This window comes from Panthera pardus, unplaced genomic scaffold (genome assembly GCF_024362965.1).
Source record: "Panthera pardus isolate Hobbes unplaced genomic scaffold, ASM2436296v1 HiC_scaffold_15, whole genome shotgun sequence".
Taxonomy (NCBI): Eukaryota; Metazoa; Chordata; class Mammalia; order Carnivora; family Felidae; genus Panthera; species Panthera pardus.
Window position 1 is genome coordinate 87,666,324 of NW_026526710.1, and position 16,555 is coordinate 87,682,878.

The window sequence follows — 16,555 nt, forward strand, 5'->3', positions numbered from 1 at the left end:
AGGAGACCCAGTGAGGGAACTGATGTAGAAGGAAATGTAAAAAGCCCCACTGGGTCCTCCCCAAAGAGCAAGCTAGCATCTTCTTAGATTCTCTTCCTAAGAGACCTCAGAAACATACTCTGTCTTCCCTCCTTGTGTTTTGCATGAACCGCTCGACCTAGAAACATTTTCTGCTCATTAGAAAGCCTGGTAAGCCTGAGGGTCGAGGCACTGAGAGAACAGTCACGTCTTCGGGGATTCGTAGGCTGGCGGTGCAGGTAACTGCCAGGGGCGGCGGGAAGGATGGGACGGTCGGGAGGAGGTCGGTGCTGGACAGAGGAAGCACGGGTTGTAAACAGAATACTGGAAATGGACGGTTCCCTTTGGAGAGGCACACGTCTGGCACGCGTGCCGTGTCCCTGCTTTTCTCAAGTCAAGGGACGCGTAAGGAATTGCTGAAACCAACATGCGCCCCTCCCCGCCCCCCCGCCCCAGCGTTAAATCATTCTCAGATACTTCATCGTCAAGGGAAACTTTCATGCAAAACTACAATGGACAAGATTGGAGGAAGACGGGGGCACAGCCACGGGAGGAGGAACTCTCTGGTTCCGAGCTGGCGACAAGCTGCCTTGCACCCCCGGTGCGCCTGGTGAGGGGTGGCCCCGGCGGGCTGCACGGACCCGCGCACTGGCTTTCCCGGCCTCCTGCACCCGCAGCTTCCCAGGCAGAGATGCCTACGACCTTCTCTCTTTGGTCCAATCTGCTTTACCCTCTTGTCTGATATTTTCCAGGGTTCTTAATCACGAGTGCAGCAGATTGATCAATGACGGATATGAGCAACAGCTTTGCATGCTAACGGTGCCGGATTTTTTATCTGAGATAATATTTCTCTCTTAAAAAGCCTCTGCACGGCTATGTATTAATTAAAATCTAAATACTAAATATTGATTGATGCGTTATCAGGCCATAGCAGTTGGGCTCTGCCACATTGATTTTTTGCTGTGATTTATTATCATATTTAAGAAAAATCATTTTGTGTGATTATACGAGGAAATAGACTTTAGTGAGGGTGTAATTCTTTTGTATCACTTTTGTTGTGTGGAGGCCAGGCCCATTCCTCAACTGTGGCTAAGATTGCTGATACCTTCATTGCCTCTTCTCTGTGGCCTCCGCCGGCTAATGCTTTAAGCCTGCTTGGTCTTGTCATTAGAAATAATGGGCACTAGGATTTCCTCCTTAATCACAACTGAGATTAACAGATGGATGAACCCAAGTTCTTAAAATTATCTAGTTATTAACAAGTATTTCTTTTTATCACATTAATAACATTGCTGCAGAGGATTTTTTCCTTAACGAGTAGAATTGAAGCAAAGCCCCAGAACAATGTTCAGGCTGGCCCAACGTGTAACCATTAGTCAATTAATCTTTTTCCTCAGTGCAAAAGCCAGGGGTGTCAGAGCAAACCCTAGCCATGAAGATAAACAGGAACGTGCATCTATCTGAAACAGACTAGGGCTGTATATGGAAGAATGCACCTGTGCCTATGTAAGTGATTTATACAGTAACAATATGTACCGTTGTAGGGAAGAAAAACTTCCCGATTGCTTCAGACACCAGCAAATTACAACCTTCGCCAAACAGTAAGGGGAGAGACACAAAACTGACCACGTGAAAATATTTGCACTTCAAATTACAGATTAAAGTATGAATGGAAATAAAATCACACTGAGTCATTTAAATTATTGGGCCTAAATATTCCTTGTATTTTATTTTTTTCTCATTTATGTGTATATTCATCTTGCGAGAATAAAACTAGTTTTGTATTAATTGAATGACAAAGTCATTCATTGTTTTCCCACTCACTATTTCTTACCTAGGAATCAAAATTAAAGAAAGCTAATATATTAACTTCATATTTGTGATTTTTTAAATTATATTCAATGATCCTTAAATTATATGGAATTTCAGCAACAAGGAGGAGCAAAAAGGGCAGGAGGCAGGAGAGGGAGGGGCAGGGAGGGAAGGGCAGAGGAGGGGAGGGGGACCCAGGTGCTTCCAATAAAGTTTACTTTCAGGGATGCGCACAGCAAGACTGGCCCTCAGGCCCCCTCCGAAGCCCAAGGTCGGACCCAAAATGAACAACACACTGGTCCCTGAGCTGCCCGCGGTCCAGTGAAGGGTCATCCTGAGGCACACACGTGCCATGGGGACGTGGACAGGAGGCATCCAACAGCCACGGAAGCCAGAAGTCGGCATGTCCGTAATGAAAAGGCACTCGAACCTCGAATGGAAGAACAGGGGTGGAGGGGGAGGCCGCCGGGAGGGGCAGCAGACGCCGACAGCAGGGCTGGAGTCTGGCCAAGAGGTTTTCGTTGGTCATAAGGAGTGTGCATTTTATGGATGTCCAGAAAAATGTATTGTGAATCCCGTCTCCTATATCAGACAGAGAAGAGAGCCTGAAGCTAAATTTGTGGAAATTATTTTATAGGAAAAGCACTAAACCCAGTCCCACCTATAAAACCCTGTTTTCGTCCCTTGGCGTATCCGGTTGAGTTATGAAACAGAAAATAATAATAAGCAGCCCCTCCACCCTTCTTGTCAGCCACGCACACGCCGAAGCATGTGAGGTGAACGTGTGAAGGGCCTGTGCCTTTTACCGAACGGTGACCCAAAACAGCAGCTTAATCTCACCACCGCGTGATCCTAACGCAGCATCTTCCAAAACGAAACACATTTGCCAGCCCCTCGCGTCAGGAGCCCGTCCTGTGTGCCTCATTCCTCGTATGTGGGAAAATACCACCCTCCAAGTTTCTCGAAGTACGTGTGGTGGAGAAAACGCTCTGGTTTTGCCCGAGCTTCCTTCACTTGGAGTGGAGGGGGCTCCTGGACAAACGTACTGATCAGTCTTGCTGCCAGCAGTCAGTGGAGCCACCCTGGAGGAGGCGGCAAGCCTGGGGCCTGGGACTCAGAGGTGAACGGTGGGGACGAAGGGAAAGGGCTGGTTCTGACCCGCCGTGGACGTTTGCGGCCAGCCTGTCCACACCCCAGAAGGAAACACCTGGACTGCGTCTGCTCCCGCAGTCACGCGGACTGGGCACGCACACCCCACACAGCGCTTCCCCGGGGAGGGTCACAGAGCATCAGCTGGTCCTGGGGACGCGACACCGTCCACGACAGGGCGGGTGGTTCTCTGGACAATCGCTCTTGCCAGAGATGGCGCAGACAGCCCGGAGTCCAGGCGGGTCGCGCACACGACAATCTGAGCGTCACCTTCACATCACTTCTGATATGGTCACCCTGAAGGTACCATTTGACGAGCCCCTTGTAAAAGAGCTTTGGGAAAAGTCAACTCTGTAGAAACGTGAATCTACCAAAATGAGACACTTGCCCCCATTCCACATCCCGTCGCCACACTGATGCTGTTGATGGCAGAATGCAGCACCGAGGAGCCCTTCGCGGCGGGAGAAAAGGCAGGAAGCACGTCACTGGGTCACCCAGACGCAGCAGCGTCCCCGTCACACCGGCAGACGCCCCACACGAGGCGGGCTGGCTTCCACCCCAGCCCCTGGGGCCTCGGCACAATCCCCGCACGGATGTGGTTTCCTGCCAGCTGCCTGCTTCCACTCTCCACTCCTTATCGTCACTGGCTCCGTTATTTTCGTTATTTTTCCCATCTTTGTGAGTAACTGTCACCACCCCTTGGTGATTCTGTGTTTTGGTTTCCAGTTACACCAAGGGACCTCACTCAGCCCTGGCACCCTCAACTCCCCAGCCACATTGGCTGCTAAGTGACAGCGAGGTGGCCAATGTCACCTGAGCTACGCAGGGCCGAGGACAGTCCTGGCAGGAAGCACAGTCCCGAAGTTGGGCGGTGCCCCCCGCCCAGCACGGCACGAGGCACTCTTGTGATGGCTGGTACGGGCACGTCACACAGTCGTTTGTGACTCTTGGGTCTGCACGCGCCCTGTCCGTCCCGTTGTTGAAAAGTGCTGTTCCCGAGTGAGAAATCACTGAGCCCAGTTTACACATCGAATCCTGCTTTTGCACATCAAAAGGGAGTCATTTGCTCACAGATGTAATTATGTGTGCAATATTCGTTCTTTTTCCTTGCGGGGGGGGGGGGGGGGACATGATGGGTTGAACTGCATCTCTCAGAAAGATACACCGGAGTCCTAATCTCTGGTTCCTGTGAACGTGATCTTCTCTGGAAACGGTGTCTGCAGGTGACCCAATCAGGACGAGGTCCTTAGAGTGGCCCCCGTCCACTGCGGCCAGGACCCTCCGAAGGAGAGGACGCAGACCCTTGGGGAGAACACATGTGTCAGGTGACACACCCAAAAGCCAAGGATCCCCGAGGACCCGCAGCTGCCACCAGGAGCTGGGCGCCGGGACCAAACCCCCGAGGGGTCTCCAGGAGAGCATGCCCACCGACACCTGGATCCCAGACTGTCCGTGCGTGGAGAGAGCCTGTGTGTCAGCGGACGGGCGTGGGTTTTGCTGTGGCGGCCCCAGGAAACTGACTGCAGCGCGTGGGTGCAGGGGAAGACCCAAGTCCGTTGTATGAGATGCTCGCACCCGGAACGAGGGCCCTCCTCACCCCTGCTCCTCAAGAGTCAGCTCCAAAGCAGACTTTCAAAGGCCAGCCATCATCATCATCAACAGCAGCCACCAGAGAGTGCCAATTGCTTTTGTGGCCGGGAGCAAACCACTTGCTGTCTGCAGAGCAATTTCTTCATCTGTAAAAGCAGGAAGTTGGGCTACTGTCTCCGGCACATTCTTTGTGACTTGCGGCCACTGAGATCTGGCAAACAAATGGTCAATCCCGAGTTAGGTTTGAGAGTCCAAATTACGTGCCACCTTTCGCCGAGTCACGATTTTACTGAAGACCACACAGCGTAGAGGCGACCGGTTAACGCGCAGAACGGGGAGGTGAGTGGGTGGGCTCGCACCTCAAGAGGAAGGGACATGTGCTCACCCGGCCTGTCTGCCCTGCGCGTCCCGGGCACACAGAGAATCTGGTGACGAGCATCTAAGGTAGCCTGGGATCGCACCCTGAAGAGTTTCCCGCGTCTGCTGTGTTTAAAACATCAGCTGCAAAGTAAAGATGAAACTTTGAAATTACTTTGACGTTTCAAAGAGGCCAGACAAGTTCCCACCTCTGCACGCATGAAGACCACCTCCTGACCCAGCCTTTGCCCTTTGCCGCTGGCCCAGTTGTGCTGATGTCCCCAGTGCCAGAGCCCTGCCGGCCTTGGCAGCCAAGGGCGGCTCAAGGTCGGCGGACGTTCTGAGAACGGGCTCCTGGGCTTGGTTTTGGGCCCTTCCCTCCGCTCTGCCGGGGTGAGAAGCGATGTGAAGGGCTGACTGATCTCTCCGTTCACGGCGACGTCCGCAGCATATCAGCCCTCGGCCTACAGCTTTCCGACGTGCTAGGCCCACACCCTCAAAACTGTCCTAAGAGATCTCCTTAGCCTCGCCGCTGATGATCGTCTGCTAAATGCAGAGTTCATACGCCACCCGAAATAAAAACAAAGCCCGTCAATGCTTATAGATGGACTCAGCGTGCCCAAATCCATTATGGATTTTCCGGCACACCTGAGGAACGTGGCATCACACACACCCTGTGGACGCGCCCTCTGAGAGCAAACTACCTCGATACAAAACCGTGACGCTCTCGGGGACAAACAGCCCTCACTCGGTCACATGTCCCAGTAACCGACACACGCCGCAGCTCTGCGTTTCCGAACGTCACCATTTCTTTGCCACCGTCTCTGCATGTTTGAGCGCGCGACCGCTAGAAACATCTACCCGGTATCTGCCCCAGGTGCTTCTGTTCACGCGGGTGGGCATCTCACTAACAGAGAAGGCTGTCTGTCCCCCCTGTCCATGTCCCTGGACGTAGAATCCCGTGGGACATCCATCAGTGCCGCCGCCGAAAGGCAGCCCTGAGATCCCCCAGAGTGGTCCCAGCTCTGAGAAGCCCGGGCCCGCGTTGGCTCTGCTCCCAGTCACAGTCCATTCCCACCGAAGGGAGAGAGATCCGCTCTGGCAATCCTCTCGTGACACTGCCAGGCTGGGAGCCAGCAGAAACCCCCGTCTGCGGTGCCCAGCCTCCCGCACTGGCATCGCTGCCCGTGCCCACCGCCAAGGGGCGCAGGAGGCAGGGCCGGCAGAGCGGGAAGCCAAGAGAGGGGCTGCGGCCGCCTCGGCCTCCAGCTCGGGGTCCGTGGGCAGCTCCCGCTGCAGAGACAAACCTGGGGCCAAGGAAGGAAACCCGTGAGTGGGGAGAAAGGAATCCGAACACCCCAGTAAAGAAGGTCCCCTGACATCCACTCGTTCTGGAAGGAGAAGCCTTCCTTGGAACAATGGACAAACTAACAGACAGAAAAGGTCTTGAGAACTGCTGATATGAGAATAAGTTTCGAGCTATAATATTCTCAGATACCTTGACCCTCCAAAAAGCAGACAAGCCCCCATGAGAACAGGACAGCACAGGTGCAGCTCCTGAAGGGTCCACGTCTGGAAGCTCTGTCTCTGTGTCACACGCCTCCGCCTTGCCTGTCGGGGCCCCGCTGCTTGGCTCTTTCTCATGGAACTGGGCTGTGGTTTCCACACTCATTCCCACACTGCCCTCGGCCTCCACCAGACACCAGTCGTGGCCACACGTTGTCCCCAGTTTCCAACCACACACCCCGCCACAGGGCTCGCTGCCTCCGGGAATTTCCTCCTAAGACCGGCGCTAAGTGCGTCACACAGCAGAGCGTTGGCGGTTCCGTGTCCGGGCTTCTGGATGGCCAGGCAGCATGGGGCACGGGGGTCCCGAAGCCCCACGGGGGCCTCACGGTGTGCTCTCGGACACACGCTGCCTGCAGAAGCGGTTTGCCATCAGCCGTCGCCGTAGCCACGAGCTTGGCAGGACAGGACCGTGTGCTTCCCGACCGCTGCCCTAAGCCTCCCTTTCTGCGGCAGGCAGGTGTGGGTTTTCAGCCCCCACGGGACCTGACCAGCCACGGCACAGCCCACTTACCCACACTGGTGACTGGAAATCCCAGAGGAGAAGCTGCTTAATTAAAAGTCAAGTAGACATTTATGATGTGTGCAGTGTGCCCATTGCGTGACGACCTGGGAGCTCTGATTGCATTTGTAATTATTTCGTACGTCCCAGCTGCAACACGGTGACGCCACAGGGACCCGGAGCCTGTGTGACTCCCGGATCAGGGGCACATCCTGCTTCCAAGGAATCAATTCTCGAACACAAAGACGCAGATGGGGTAAGACAAGGTGCGCACAGCGGACTGAGCTCACCTGTCTGGGTTGGTCAGTCGGAGGCCCCACCCCCTCCTCTGCGGTTCCCAGCTTCCTGGTGACACACCCGGGGGTCAAGCTGCCGCCTGGGCGCCCTTGCGGTGACTTCAAGGATCAGCCACTCGGACCGCTTGGCCTTTATGAGGTGCAGGACGCAGGCGCCTGTGTGACCGCCCGCCTCTGTGGTCGAGATTCTGTCCTTGTCCCTCGGCAGTAACGCTGTGATGGCCCAGCTGCCTGCGTGGAGCGAGGTGTTCCCAGCACACACCTAGCTTCTGTGCAAAGCTAAACAGTGCACATTTGTGGTGGGTTTTCGAGCCCTCACTCGGTGGGAATGCCTGTGACAGGGCTCCAGGCCTGAGCAGGCCTGAGCAGGCCTGCCCCTTGGAGGAGGCCACACAGACCCTCAGGGCAAGCTCAGGTGACCCCACGGACGTACACAGAGACCAAGGGGACATGGCTTGGGACTTCGTCAGTTGGGACCATGAGTTGCTGGTCACAGAACACCCTCACTCCTGCCCCCTTCCCCGGGAGGGTCACCTTCTCCAGGGAAGACGCCCCTTTCCTCCAAATCCAGGGTCTCCTCGTGTGCTCGATGGAGCGTGGGAGGGTCAGAACACAGACACATGGCCAGCAGCCAGTTCCTCTGAGAAGGTCCAGGGAGCGGGCCCCGGCCCAGAGTGACGGCGGCCGGCCCACGCAGACCACGCAGAGAGGTCTTGGACAGACAGCATCCTCGGGGAGCACATGTCTGTGGGCGTCAGGAAGGACCTCAACAAGAGGAGGCCGTGTCCAGACCTTATTCCAATTCTTGCAAAACTCCCAAGTCAAGACCGGAACCAGGGTCCCCACTGGACTCGATACTCGGTCCAACTCGCAAAAGACATCACTTGCACCTGGGTGCCCATTGGGTGTGGTGGATGGGATGGACGCACTAATAAAAGGGGCTCGTCGGGCGCTAAGAAGCCGCCACGGGGACTCCCACAGGGACTGCCAGGGCCTGGGCACGCGATCCACGTGGACGCCCAGCAGTAGAGAGGTCAGCCCGAGATGGTTCAGGAGACGGGGCGATGGCTCCTGCTCCTTCAGGGGAGTGAACGCGGCAAGGACTGTGTTCACTCAGGCCACAAGCGCCTCTGTGTTTATGGGGTCCCCACGTTCAGTCAGTAATTCCGCTCCCCGCGAGCTGAGGCCCCAGCCCCGAATCTAGCGTCGGGCGGCCCTTGGCCGAGCATGGGGCAGTGGTGGGGATTCAAGCCCAGGCCTGCTTCCCTCAAGAGGACCCATCCCCGCGACCTGCAAGAGAGAAGTTTAAACAAAACTCACAAAACTCCTTCTGGTGGGGAGTTTAAGTTAATCCTCTGGGGACGGGGATGGGGGCGGGGAGAACGTCACAGAGCAGACTCAGAACCTGCCACCACCGCTACCCCGAGCTGACCACCAGTGGTGAGGGAATGGAAAGGGGTCAAATAAACAGCAGCTGCTACATCCCAGGCAAGTGCAGACCTGAGGGACCCTGGTCGTGGAGTCCCGTCCTCTGATATATTTTCATTTCTTTTTTTTAAAATGTATTTTATATATTTTGAGGGTGGAGGGGCAAAGAGAGAGGGAGGGAATCCCAAGCAGGCTCCACACTGTCAGCACAGAGCCTGATGAGGGGCTCGAACTCACGAACCGTGAGATCATGACCTGAGCTGAAGCCAAGAGCCGGACGCTTAACGACTGAGCCACCCCGGTGCCCCTGATGTGTTTCCATTTCTGAATTGTTGCAGTGTTCGCTCAGTGAGACCGATGGCAGAAAAGCAGTTAAAGGGTGACCACAATTTGTGCTCATTAAGTAACATCTTGTGTCGGATACAGCAACGCATATGGTCGCCTTTCCGGGTAATACCAAAGATAATATATTCACTCTTCCGATAAGTTCACAACAACCAAGAATAAATGTGTTTTTGATCTCACAAGAAAGTCACAGAATACAGAATAAAACCGGTTTTGTCCAATTAGCTGGAAATAAATCCATAATTTGTGTTCAAACCAACGTAGCTGCTGTTCACTCTTCTCACATAATAGACGAAGGTTGTTCCTTAATTGCGTGGCCCTCCTGAGGCGGTAATGCTCACCCTCCTGAGGGCCAGGAGCCCAGGACCACTCCCAAGGGTGGCAAACACTGAAAACCTAATCATGTTTAAATGCGACTCAGGGCAACCCAATTTCTCAGGATGCACTTTACGGAAAGCAAAGCCCCCATGCTTTCTCTCGGGATGGCGGTGAGGTTTCTGCCCCACAGAAAGTGTACTCTGAGGTCTATGAAAAAGAAATCCGGCCTAGGACCTTTCAACGCCAGGATGGGATTTAGGATAGAAAACGCACACACTTCTCATGACTTCCCGACCATCCAGCGGGAAGAGACCCGCCGTCTGGTGGCTGATTCTTTGCACAAACACACTTAAGGTTTGGTGGAGATTTTTTTAAATCACAACATGATATTGCTTTAATTCTCTGTGAAATTGGGGCATTGTGACAAAATAATAGCAACCAAATTATCTCTGTGCGTTGATATGACTACAGTGTGTGTTTAACGTGGAATAGGAGTACCTGGTATATTTGTGTTTATAAAGTCTTTGTACGGTTCAAGCACCACGTGACTAGGAGGAGAACAATTCCAACTAATTCCAGTATGAATTATCATGACAGTTCCCAGCAAGAAATGAGGGTTCTGAAGCGTGCGTGCCAGAGATGCACACTCGCACCGTTAGCACAATTAGCAGGCGACGATGCAAAATGAGGTGCCGAAAGGGCCCGGCGAGGGCGTAGCAATTAGACATTTCCACAACAATGACCCAAATACACATTTTTTGATGGCTCAGTTCTTAATTAAACACAGAAATGCAGAGAACACCCCAAACACATCTACATGTTACGTAACGTTCATTACAGGCCTTTTACATCGTACCTTCCGTATTGACGTTTTCAGCCACGATCTGATACAAAAGAAATCGTCCGTAAACGCAAACTGAAAGAACGCAAAAAGTTAATAAAGCAGAAAATTCAAGCAAAATAAATTGTGCTTTTTTTCCTTTTCAAATAAATATGCGATGTGGGCCTCAATCATAGAGCTGCCTTTTACTTTCACCTGACACAAGCCGCCTGTCACCTCTGAGGACGCCGTGCGTGGTGCTGCGGTCAGGACCAGGAGCAGGGGGAGGAGTATCAGGTGTAAGTCGGTCAACAATTCATCTCTCTGCCTCATCTAGCATCTTCCCTCGTGTAAGACCCATTACTTGCCTTTCAAAAGTTCAAAGACTGAAGAAAAGGACCAAAACGTGAAGTACGAGGGTCTATACTCTGCAGAAAATCTAGTACATGAACTTAGCTTTTCAGAAAAACATACCAAATTGGCCTGATTTTTAAAAAAATTGGCGCCTGGGGGGCTCAGTCAGTTAAGTGTATGACTTTGGCTCAGGTCGCAATCTCACGGTTCGTGGGTTCGAGCCCCGCGTCGGGCTCTGTGCTGACGGCTCGGAGCCTGGAGCCTGCTTCGGATTCTGTGTCTCCCTCTCTGTCTGCCTCTCCCCTGCTCATGCTCTCAAAAATAAATAAACATTAAAAAAATGAAATTAAGAAAACATAAAAACATACATATCAGCATCATAAGAAAGAAAAAAGATGGTTAGACCAACTAAAAAAGATGTGGAAAGTTACCAATAAAGGCACGTAGACTAATTATACCGCCTTGTCGCACTGCTTCTGCTCGTTCTTATTTTTCGGTGGCCGGTATTTCTCCCGCTCCCTCCTGATCTCCTGTCCCGTCCAATATGGGTACTCATGTTGCTGTTGGGTGTGTTCTTACAAATGTGACCATACCCGCTTCACTCCCATAACGCCAAATGTGCTGTGGGTCTGGCACCTTAGTCTGTCCGTCCTTTCTAACGGTTGACGGTTTCCCATGTGCTGTTTAATAAATGCTGTGGAAGTTACATCCTACAATGTAAAACACTTTCGTTCACAATATTAAATGAAAATGTAGTACATTAAACTAAAGACACACCAGCTCAGAAAAAGTTTACACAACATAAACCGTATTTTTCAATCAGAAAGCTAATCTGGGGTTTAAATATGGATGAGAAGACACATATGTTAGTCTAAAAATAAAACACGACGTGGGGTCAAACTGTAGCCTTAATTTTAAGAAACCATATTATTTGGCACAGCCACTATGGAAACAGTAAAGAGGATCATCGAAAAACTAAACTTGAACTGCCCTTCGATGCAGCAGTCCCACACGGGGCATGTTTCCGGTGCACACGGAGTGTGGCCCCGGGCGATGTGGCATTATTCACGGCTACCGCAGCCTCGCAACAAGAGAGGAGGGACTCGATGTCCTGGAGTCTCATTCAGGCGTAAAAAGAGAATGAGATCTTGTCATTTGTGGCAATGATGGACCCAGAGGGCATCATGCTAAGCGAAGTGAGCCGGACAGAGAAAGACAAATACTGTGTTCTCTCTTACACGTGGAAGCTAAACGGAAAATAGTCGAACTTAGTAGAAACAGCAGAACGGAGGTTGGAGGGGCTGGGGAAACAGGGAGAGCGGCCCAGGGGACAAACTTCCTGCCGCAGGACGAAGAAGTCCTGGGACCTCCCGCAGAGCACAGCGACGCAGACACTGAACCATCTACGCTTTGCCACAGACACACACAGGGAGCGGCCGGGGTGACAGATGTGCACTTACCATGACTGTGGCAATCACCTCGCACACGCACGCGTGCACACACACACTCCTACACACCTGTGTCAACTATACTGCTGCAAAGCTGAAAGGAGAAAGGGCATCTTACGTGTAATACTGAGATATAAAGAAAAGTCTACACAGTGTTTAGAATTAAATACGCCGAAAGCAAACCACATCACCTCCCTCTCGCCTGGAAGGAAAGGGAGTGCTCTGGGAAAGCAGCACTTCTGGCACGAGCAGCCATATCGGCCAAGCAAAAGCCTGGCGCGTGTGCACCGCAGACAGGCCTGTCACGGCTGCTGCCGGAACTCGGTCGTGTGTGCACACGGCAAGCACACCCTTCCCGGGCGGGCGGTGTTCAAGCTGGGCCTTGACCGAAACGCACCAACAAGTGAGCAGTCCTAGCGGCGTCCCCACATGGTAGAAGTGACCACGCCGATAACGCATGATCTCCCAGGACGGCTCCCGTTTTCTCCCCGGGCCCACCACCTGCGGAAGCCACGGTCAGTGAGCAATGATTGCAGAGGCCCTCGTCCTAGTCACACGGGAGCGACGAAGATTCACGCTCGGCAAAGGCCTAGGTCACAGCCCCGCTCGCTGGTCCTGCCTCCCTGGTGAGCAGAGTCTGGACGTAAGACTCAGTCCTCTGACTCGGTGGACGTCTATTCCAGTGTCCTAAAAGGGAGTCTCATGTGCAAGGCAAACATTTAACGCCTCCGTTTTCTTTTGTATCCTCCCCAAACCGAGGAGTTAAAACTCCGATGAACGCCGAGTAGCCTGGGTGTAGTAACCTCTCTATCGGATGATGTTGCACGTGCATTTTCTCTTTTGCCACCATATGTCTGATCATCGGGAAGTGAAAGGCAGTCTGGGGACACTTCATTTAATAGATGTGTTTCTGAAATGTGTAGGATGAATTCTGTCAATTAAATCGAGTTTTCCCATCCAGCTGCTTTGTGCCTTTGAGGATATTTACCTCAGTTACACAGATCTTGTCTGCCATGTTGCCCAGCAGACGTGCCCGCACGTGTGTGTGCTGTGTCCCCTGGACAGTGACCTGTCATCTCTGTCACTGTTCCACCAGCGGTGTCCTGAGGTGCAGTCACCCCCAAGCAAGCTTGTCCTTGAATGTGCTGTCGCGTCCCACCACTGGCCACACTCTGGAGACCAAGACCTTCTCCTTCACGAGGGTTTGGCTGTTGTTAGTTGAGACTTCCCGTGATTGCTTTAAGTTCCTTGAAACTAAGCCTTCAAATGGTGAACATTCTCTAAAAGCATTATAACTTTTAATAACTTCAAATATCTGTGACGCATAACAAAAATACTTCTTAATAATTCATGCTCAGACTTAAGCTGTAAAATCACTCACTGCCAATGAGTCCTACCGTAGACCGCAGCCCTGTGGTTCCATCATTGCTGTGCTCATTTACAGAGGTTTCCAAGTCATCTGTAAAAACAAGGTATTGGTTGTTTTTATCCTCCAAAACACCCATACATTCTGAGACTGGAGAAAAAACTATCATTTGGAGAATTTCTCACGTGATCTACAGTAGAGGGGGTGAATGGGGAACATGGGCATCTAATTCTGGAGCCAAAAACATGTTCCTATGCAAGAGCTCTGCCACAGACAAAGCCCAGCGGACACAGCTGCCCCTCAACCACACAGTGTGGGCCCTCGCCATAGAGTGTCCGGGTCATGGGGTCACGGCCAGACCTCGAGGGGGCCGCAGGCTGGCCGGACAGGCTTGTCCTCCTCCGTTTGCCTGCCACATGCCTTGGTCACCTCCTTGCCCCAGATGCGGCTGGGCCAACTCGATGCTCGCAGATCCCAGCCACCAGCCCTACAAGCTGGCACGTCCTGGCACCTCTCAGCCCGAGGCCCAGCCAGGTGACTCTCCATCTATCCTGCACCGACATCCCAAACCCACCGTGTCCCACCCCGCACGCCTGGCTCATGCCTTGGGCCGATGTTGGTGAGCACCTCTCCTCCTGATCTGAGTCAGCAATGGGGGCCTCTGACCTCACCTCCCTCACCCGTCCAGGACGGTGGCCAACAGGCACCCCTGCGTGAACTAGTTAGCAACTCCTCAACTACACCTTTCCCTTAATTAACAACAACAACAGCAATAACAAAAACAGGGGCTCCTGGGTGGCTCAGTCGGTTGAGTGTGCGATTTCAGCTCAGGTCATGATCTCACGGTTTGTGGGTTTGAGCCCTGCATCGGGCTCTGTGCTGACAGCTCGGAGCCTGGAGCCTGCTTCGGATTCTGTGTCTCCCCCTCTCTCTGCCCCTCCCCTGCTTGTGTTCTGTCTCTCTCTCAAAAACAAAGAAACATTTTTAAAAAATTAATAAAAACAAAACAAAACAAAAAACAAGTCTGTCTGTCTTCAACAAATACTCAAATACACAATCGATCACCAATTCCTTTGTATTATACCTCTAAACATTTTTTTTTTGGTAAATGTTTATTATTATCATTATTATTTATTTATTTTTGAGAGAGAGAGAGAGAGAGAGAGAGAGAGAGAGAGAGAGGGCAAGCAGGGGAGGGACAGAAAGCCGTCAGCACAGAGCCCAACACGGGGCCAGAACCCACGAACATCGAGACCATGACCTGAGCCAAAGTGGATGCTTAACGGACTGAGCCCACCAGGCGCCCCTGAATATCTCTTGGTTATAGAATTAATCCATTTCAGAGCAACATGTTTCCCCACATCCTCGTCACTGTGCTCCTCACCTTCCCTGGCCACACCCCATTTGTCACCGTTAATTGTAGCGGAGGGAGTATCTTCACCTCGACAGCAGGAGTGCGGCCCGCCGGCCAGGGGAGGGCCTCCAGGTCCAGATGCAGGGGCGTCCCGTCAGCCGGCGGGGCCCCTCGGGAAGGGAAGGGGCAGCCCCCCCGCACAGCCGCTCGCAGCACCCCCACCAGGCCCAGCCCCCACTCCCGTGCAAGTCGCGTCCTCGCAGCCTCCTTCAGCTCCGCCGTCTCCCCCAGGCCACCTCCCTTCTCCCCTTTCCCTCCGCACACGTGGTCCCAGCGGGCCAGCTCCCGGGGCCTCCGACACCTGTCTTACCCACCCCAGGTCCACCCTGCCGGCCGGGGGCTGCCACGAGATTTCTCTGACCGTGAAACCCCTCTCCCAGCGCGACCGGGAGCGCCCGGGTTCCCGGCCGTGCGCGGCACTGCGTCTGCCACGTGGTTTCAGCAGGGAGCTGACCGCCACGTTCTGGTCCTCGAAACTGTCACTTAGCACGTTCAGACTGCCCCGTAAGGTTCATCCGCCCACCGTTTTTCATGGCGCCTTCGGTACATGCTCGTGTCCCGGAAGTTTTCTTCACAGACCGACTGATCCTCGTTTTCAGAAGACGTGGTCTTGAAACGTCCCGCGAGCGTCTCTGACACGGCCACAGCCTGAAACTGTGGCCGACACCTGCCGTCACGTGACTGGGCGGGACCAGCTCCGGCCCGAGCGCCGCACGAGGTTTCTGACGCGCGTCACTTCCCGGAAGCACGTGAGCGGAGAGGGTCTCGCGAAATCGCGCCCGGTTCCCGGCGGACAGCGCGCGGTGACGCGCCAAGCGAGCGCCGCGCAGAGACCTGCGCCCGGTGCCCACAGACGGCCGACCCCCCCCCCCCCTTCCGACGCCTTCCCCCTCGCTCTGCAGCCGGACCCGCTGATCGTGGCCACCGCGCCGCAAAGGCGTCGCCAGAGCAGCAAGTACCGCAGCCTGGCGACATTCACGTGCACGCTGACGATCAAAAGGAAAACCGCTGTCTGTTCGTTTCTCTGACGGAAAAGCAGCGGGTCGACGCGAGCGCTGCCATTTTGTTTTACTCCGAGCGAAAGGGCTGCCGGGAGGCGTCAGAGGGAGACGGGAGCACGCCGGCGCCACGCCCACGTCAGCGCCACGCTCACGTCAGCGTGGTGACATTCGGTGGCTCTCTGCAGAGCGGAACGCCGCCTTCTGCTACCGCCCGCTTGGAAGGGTTGACACCGAAACGTCCGTGACGGCATCGGAGGGCCGTTTCCACGTCTGCGTACCGTCCCCGCAACAAACTCACCAAACGCGTGTTCTGGGCCCGGATGGTCCCCGCCACCCGCCCACCCGTGCAGTCAGGGGCCCCTTGGCGGAGTTGTGTCAGCACAGGGCCTGGGAGCGGAGTCGCTGGGCTGCACTTGCTCCCTCCTACCTTCCCCTTCCTACTGCGGGCGGGTGGCTGACCGCTCACACCAGGCCCAGGCTGTGCCGCCGTTTCCAGTGTCTCTGCCACGTTCCCCACCTCCACAGACACCGTCTCTGTGCTATCCTGTACTGTGAAATTTTTATCTCCTCCGGTTTAGCCCGAGAAATAGAAGGTTCTAATGACCAGGCAAGAGGTTTTATATAAGCGGAGGCGACTCTCTCAAAACACAATCCCGCAAAGGCTCAGAGACCACGGAAGGAGCTCAGTCTTTGGAGAGGCCGGGGTGTGGCCGGTGTGAACTCAAAGGAGGGGCTGAGCTCCCGGGCACAGGCACGCCTTCGCCCACGGCT

The 16,555-nt window shown here is 53.9% G+C and overlaps 1 long non-coding RNA gene across 1 annotated transcript; it reads right to left on the reverse strand.

Moving 5' to 3' along the window:
* Nucleotides 1-1,718: 1,718 nt before the first annotated feature.
* On the reverse strand, nucleotides 1,719-15,522 carry LOC109251751 (uncharacterized). The gene is made up of 4 exons (XR_008422323.1): nucleotides 15,307-15,522; nucleotides 13,401-13,462; nucleotides 4,577-5,070; nucleotides 1,719-4,281 (listed from the first exon to the last, which is right to left on the reverse strand). It is a non-coding gene; the product is annotated as an uncharacterized LOC109251751 (long non-coding RNA).
* Nucleotides 15,523-16,555: the final 1,033 nt, after the last annotated feature.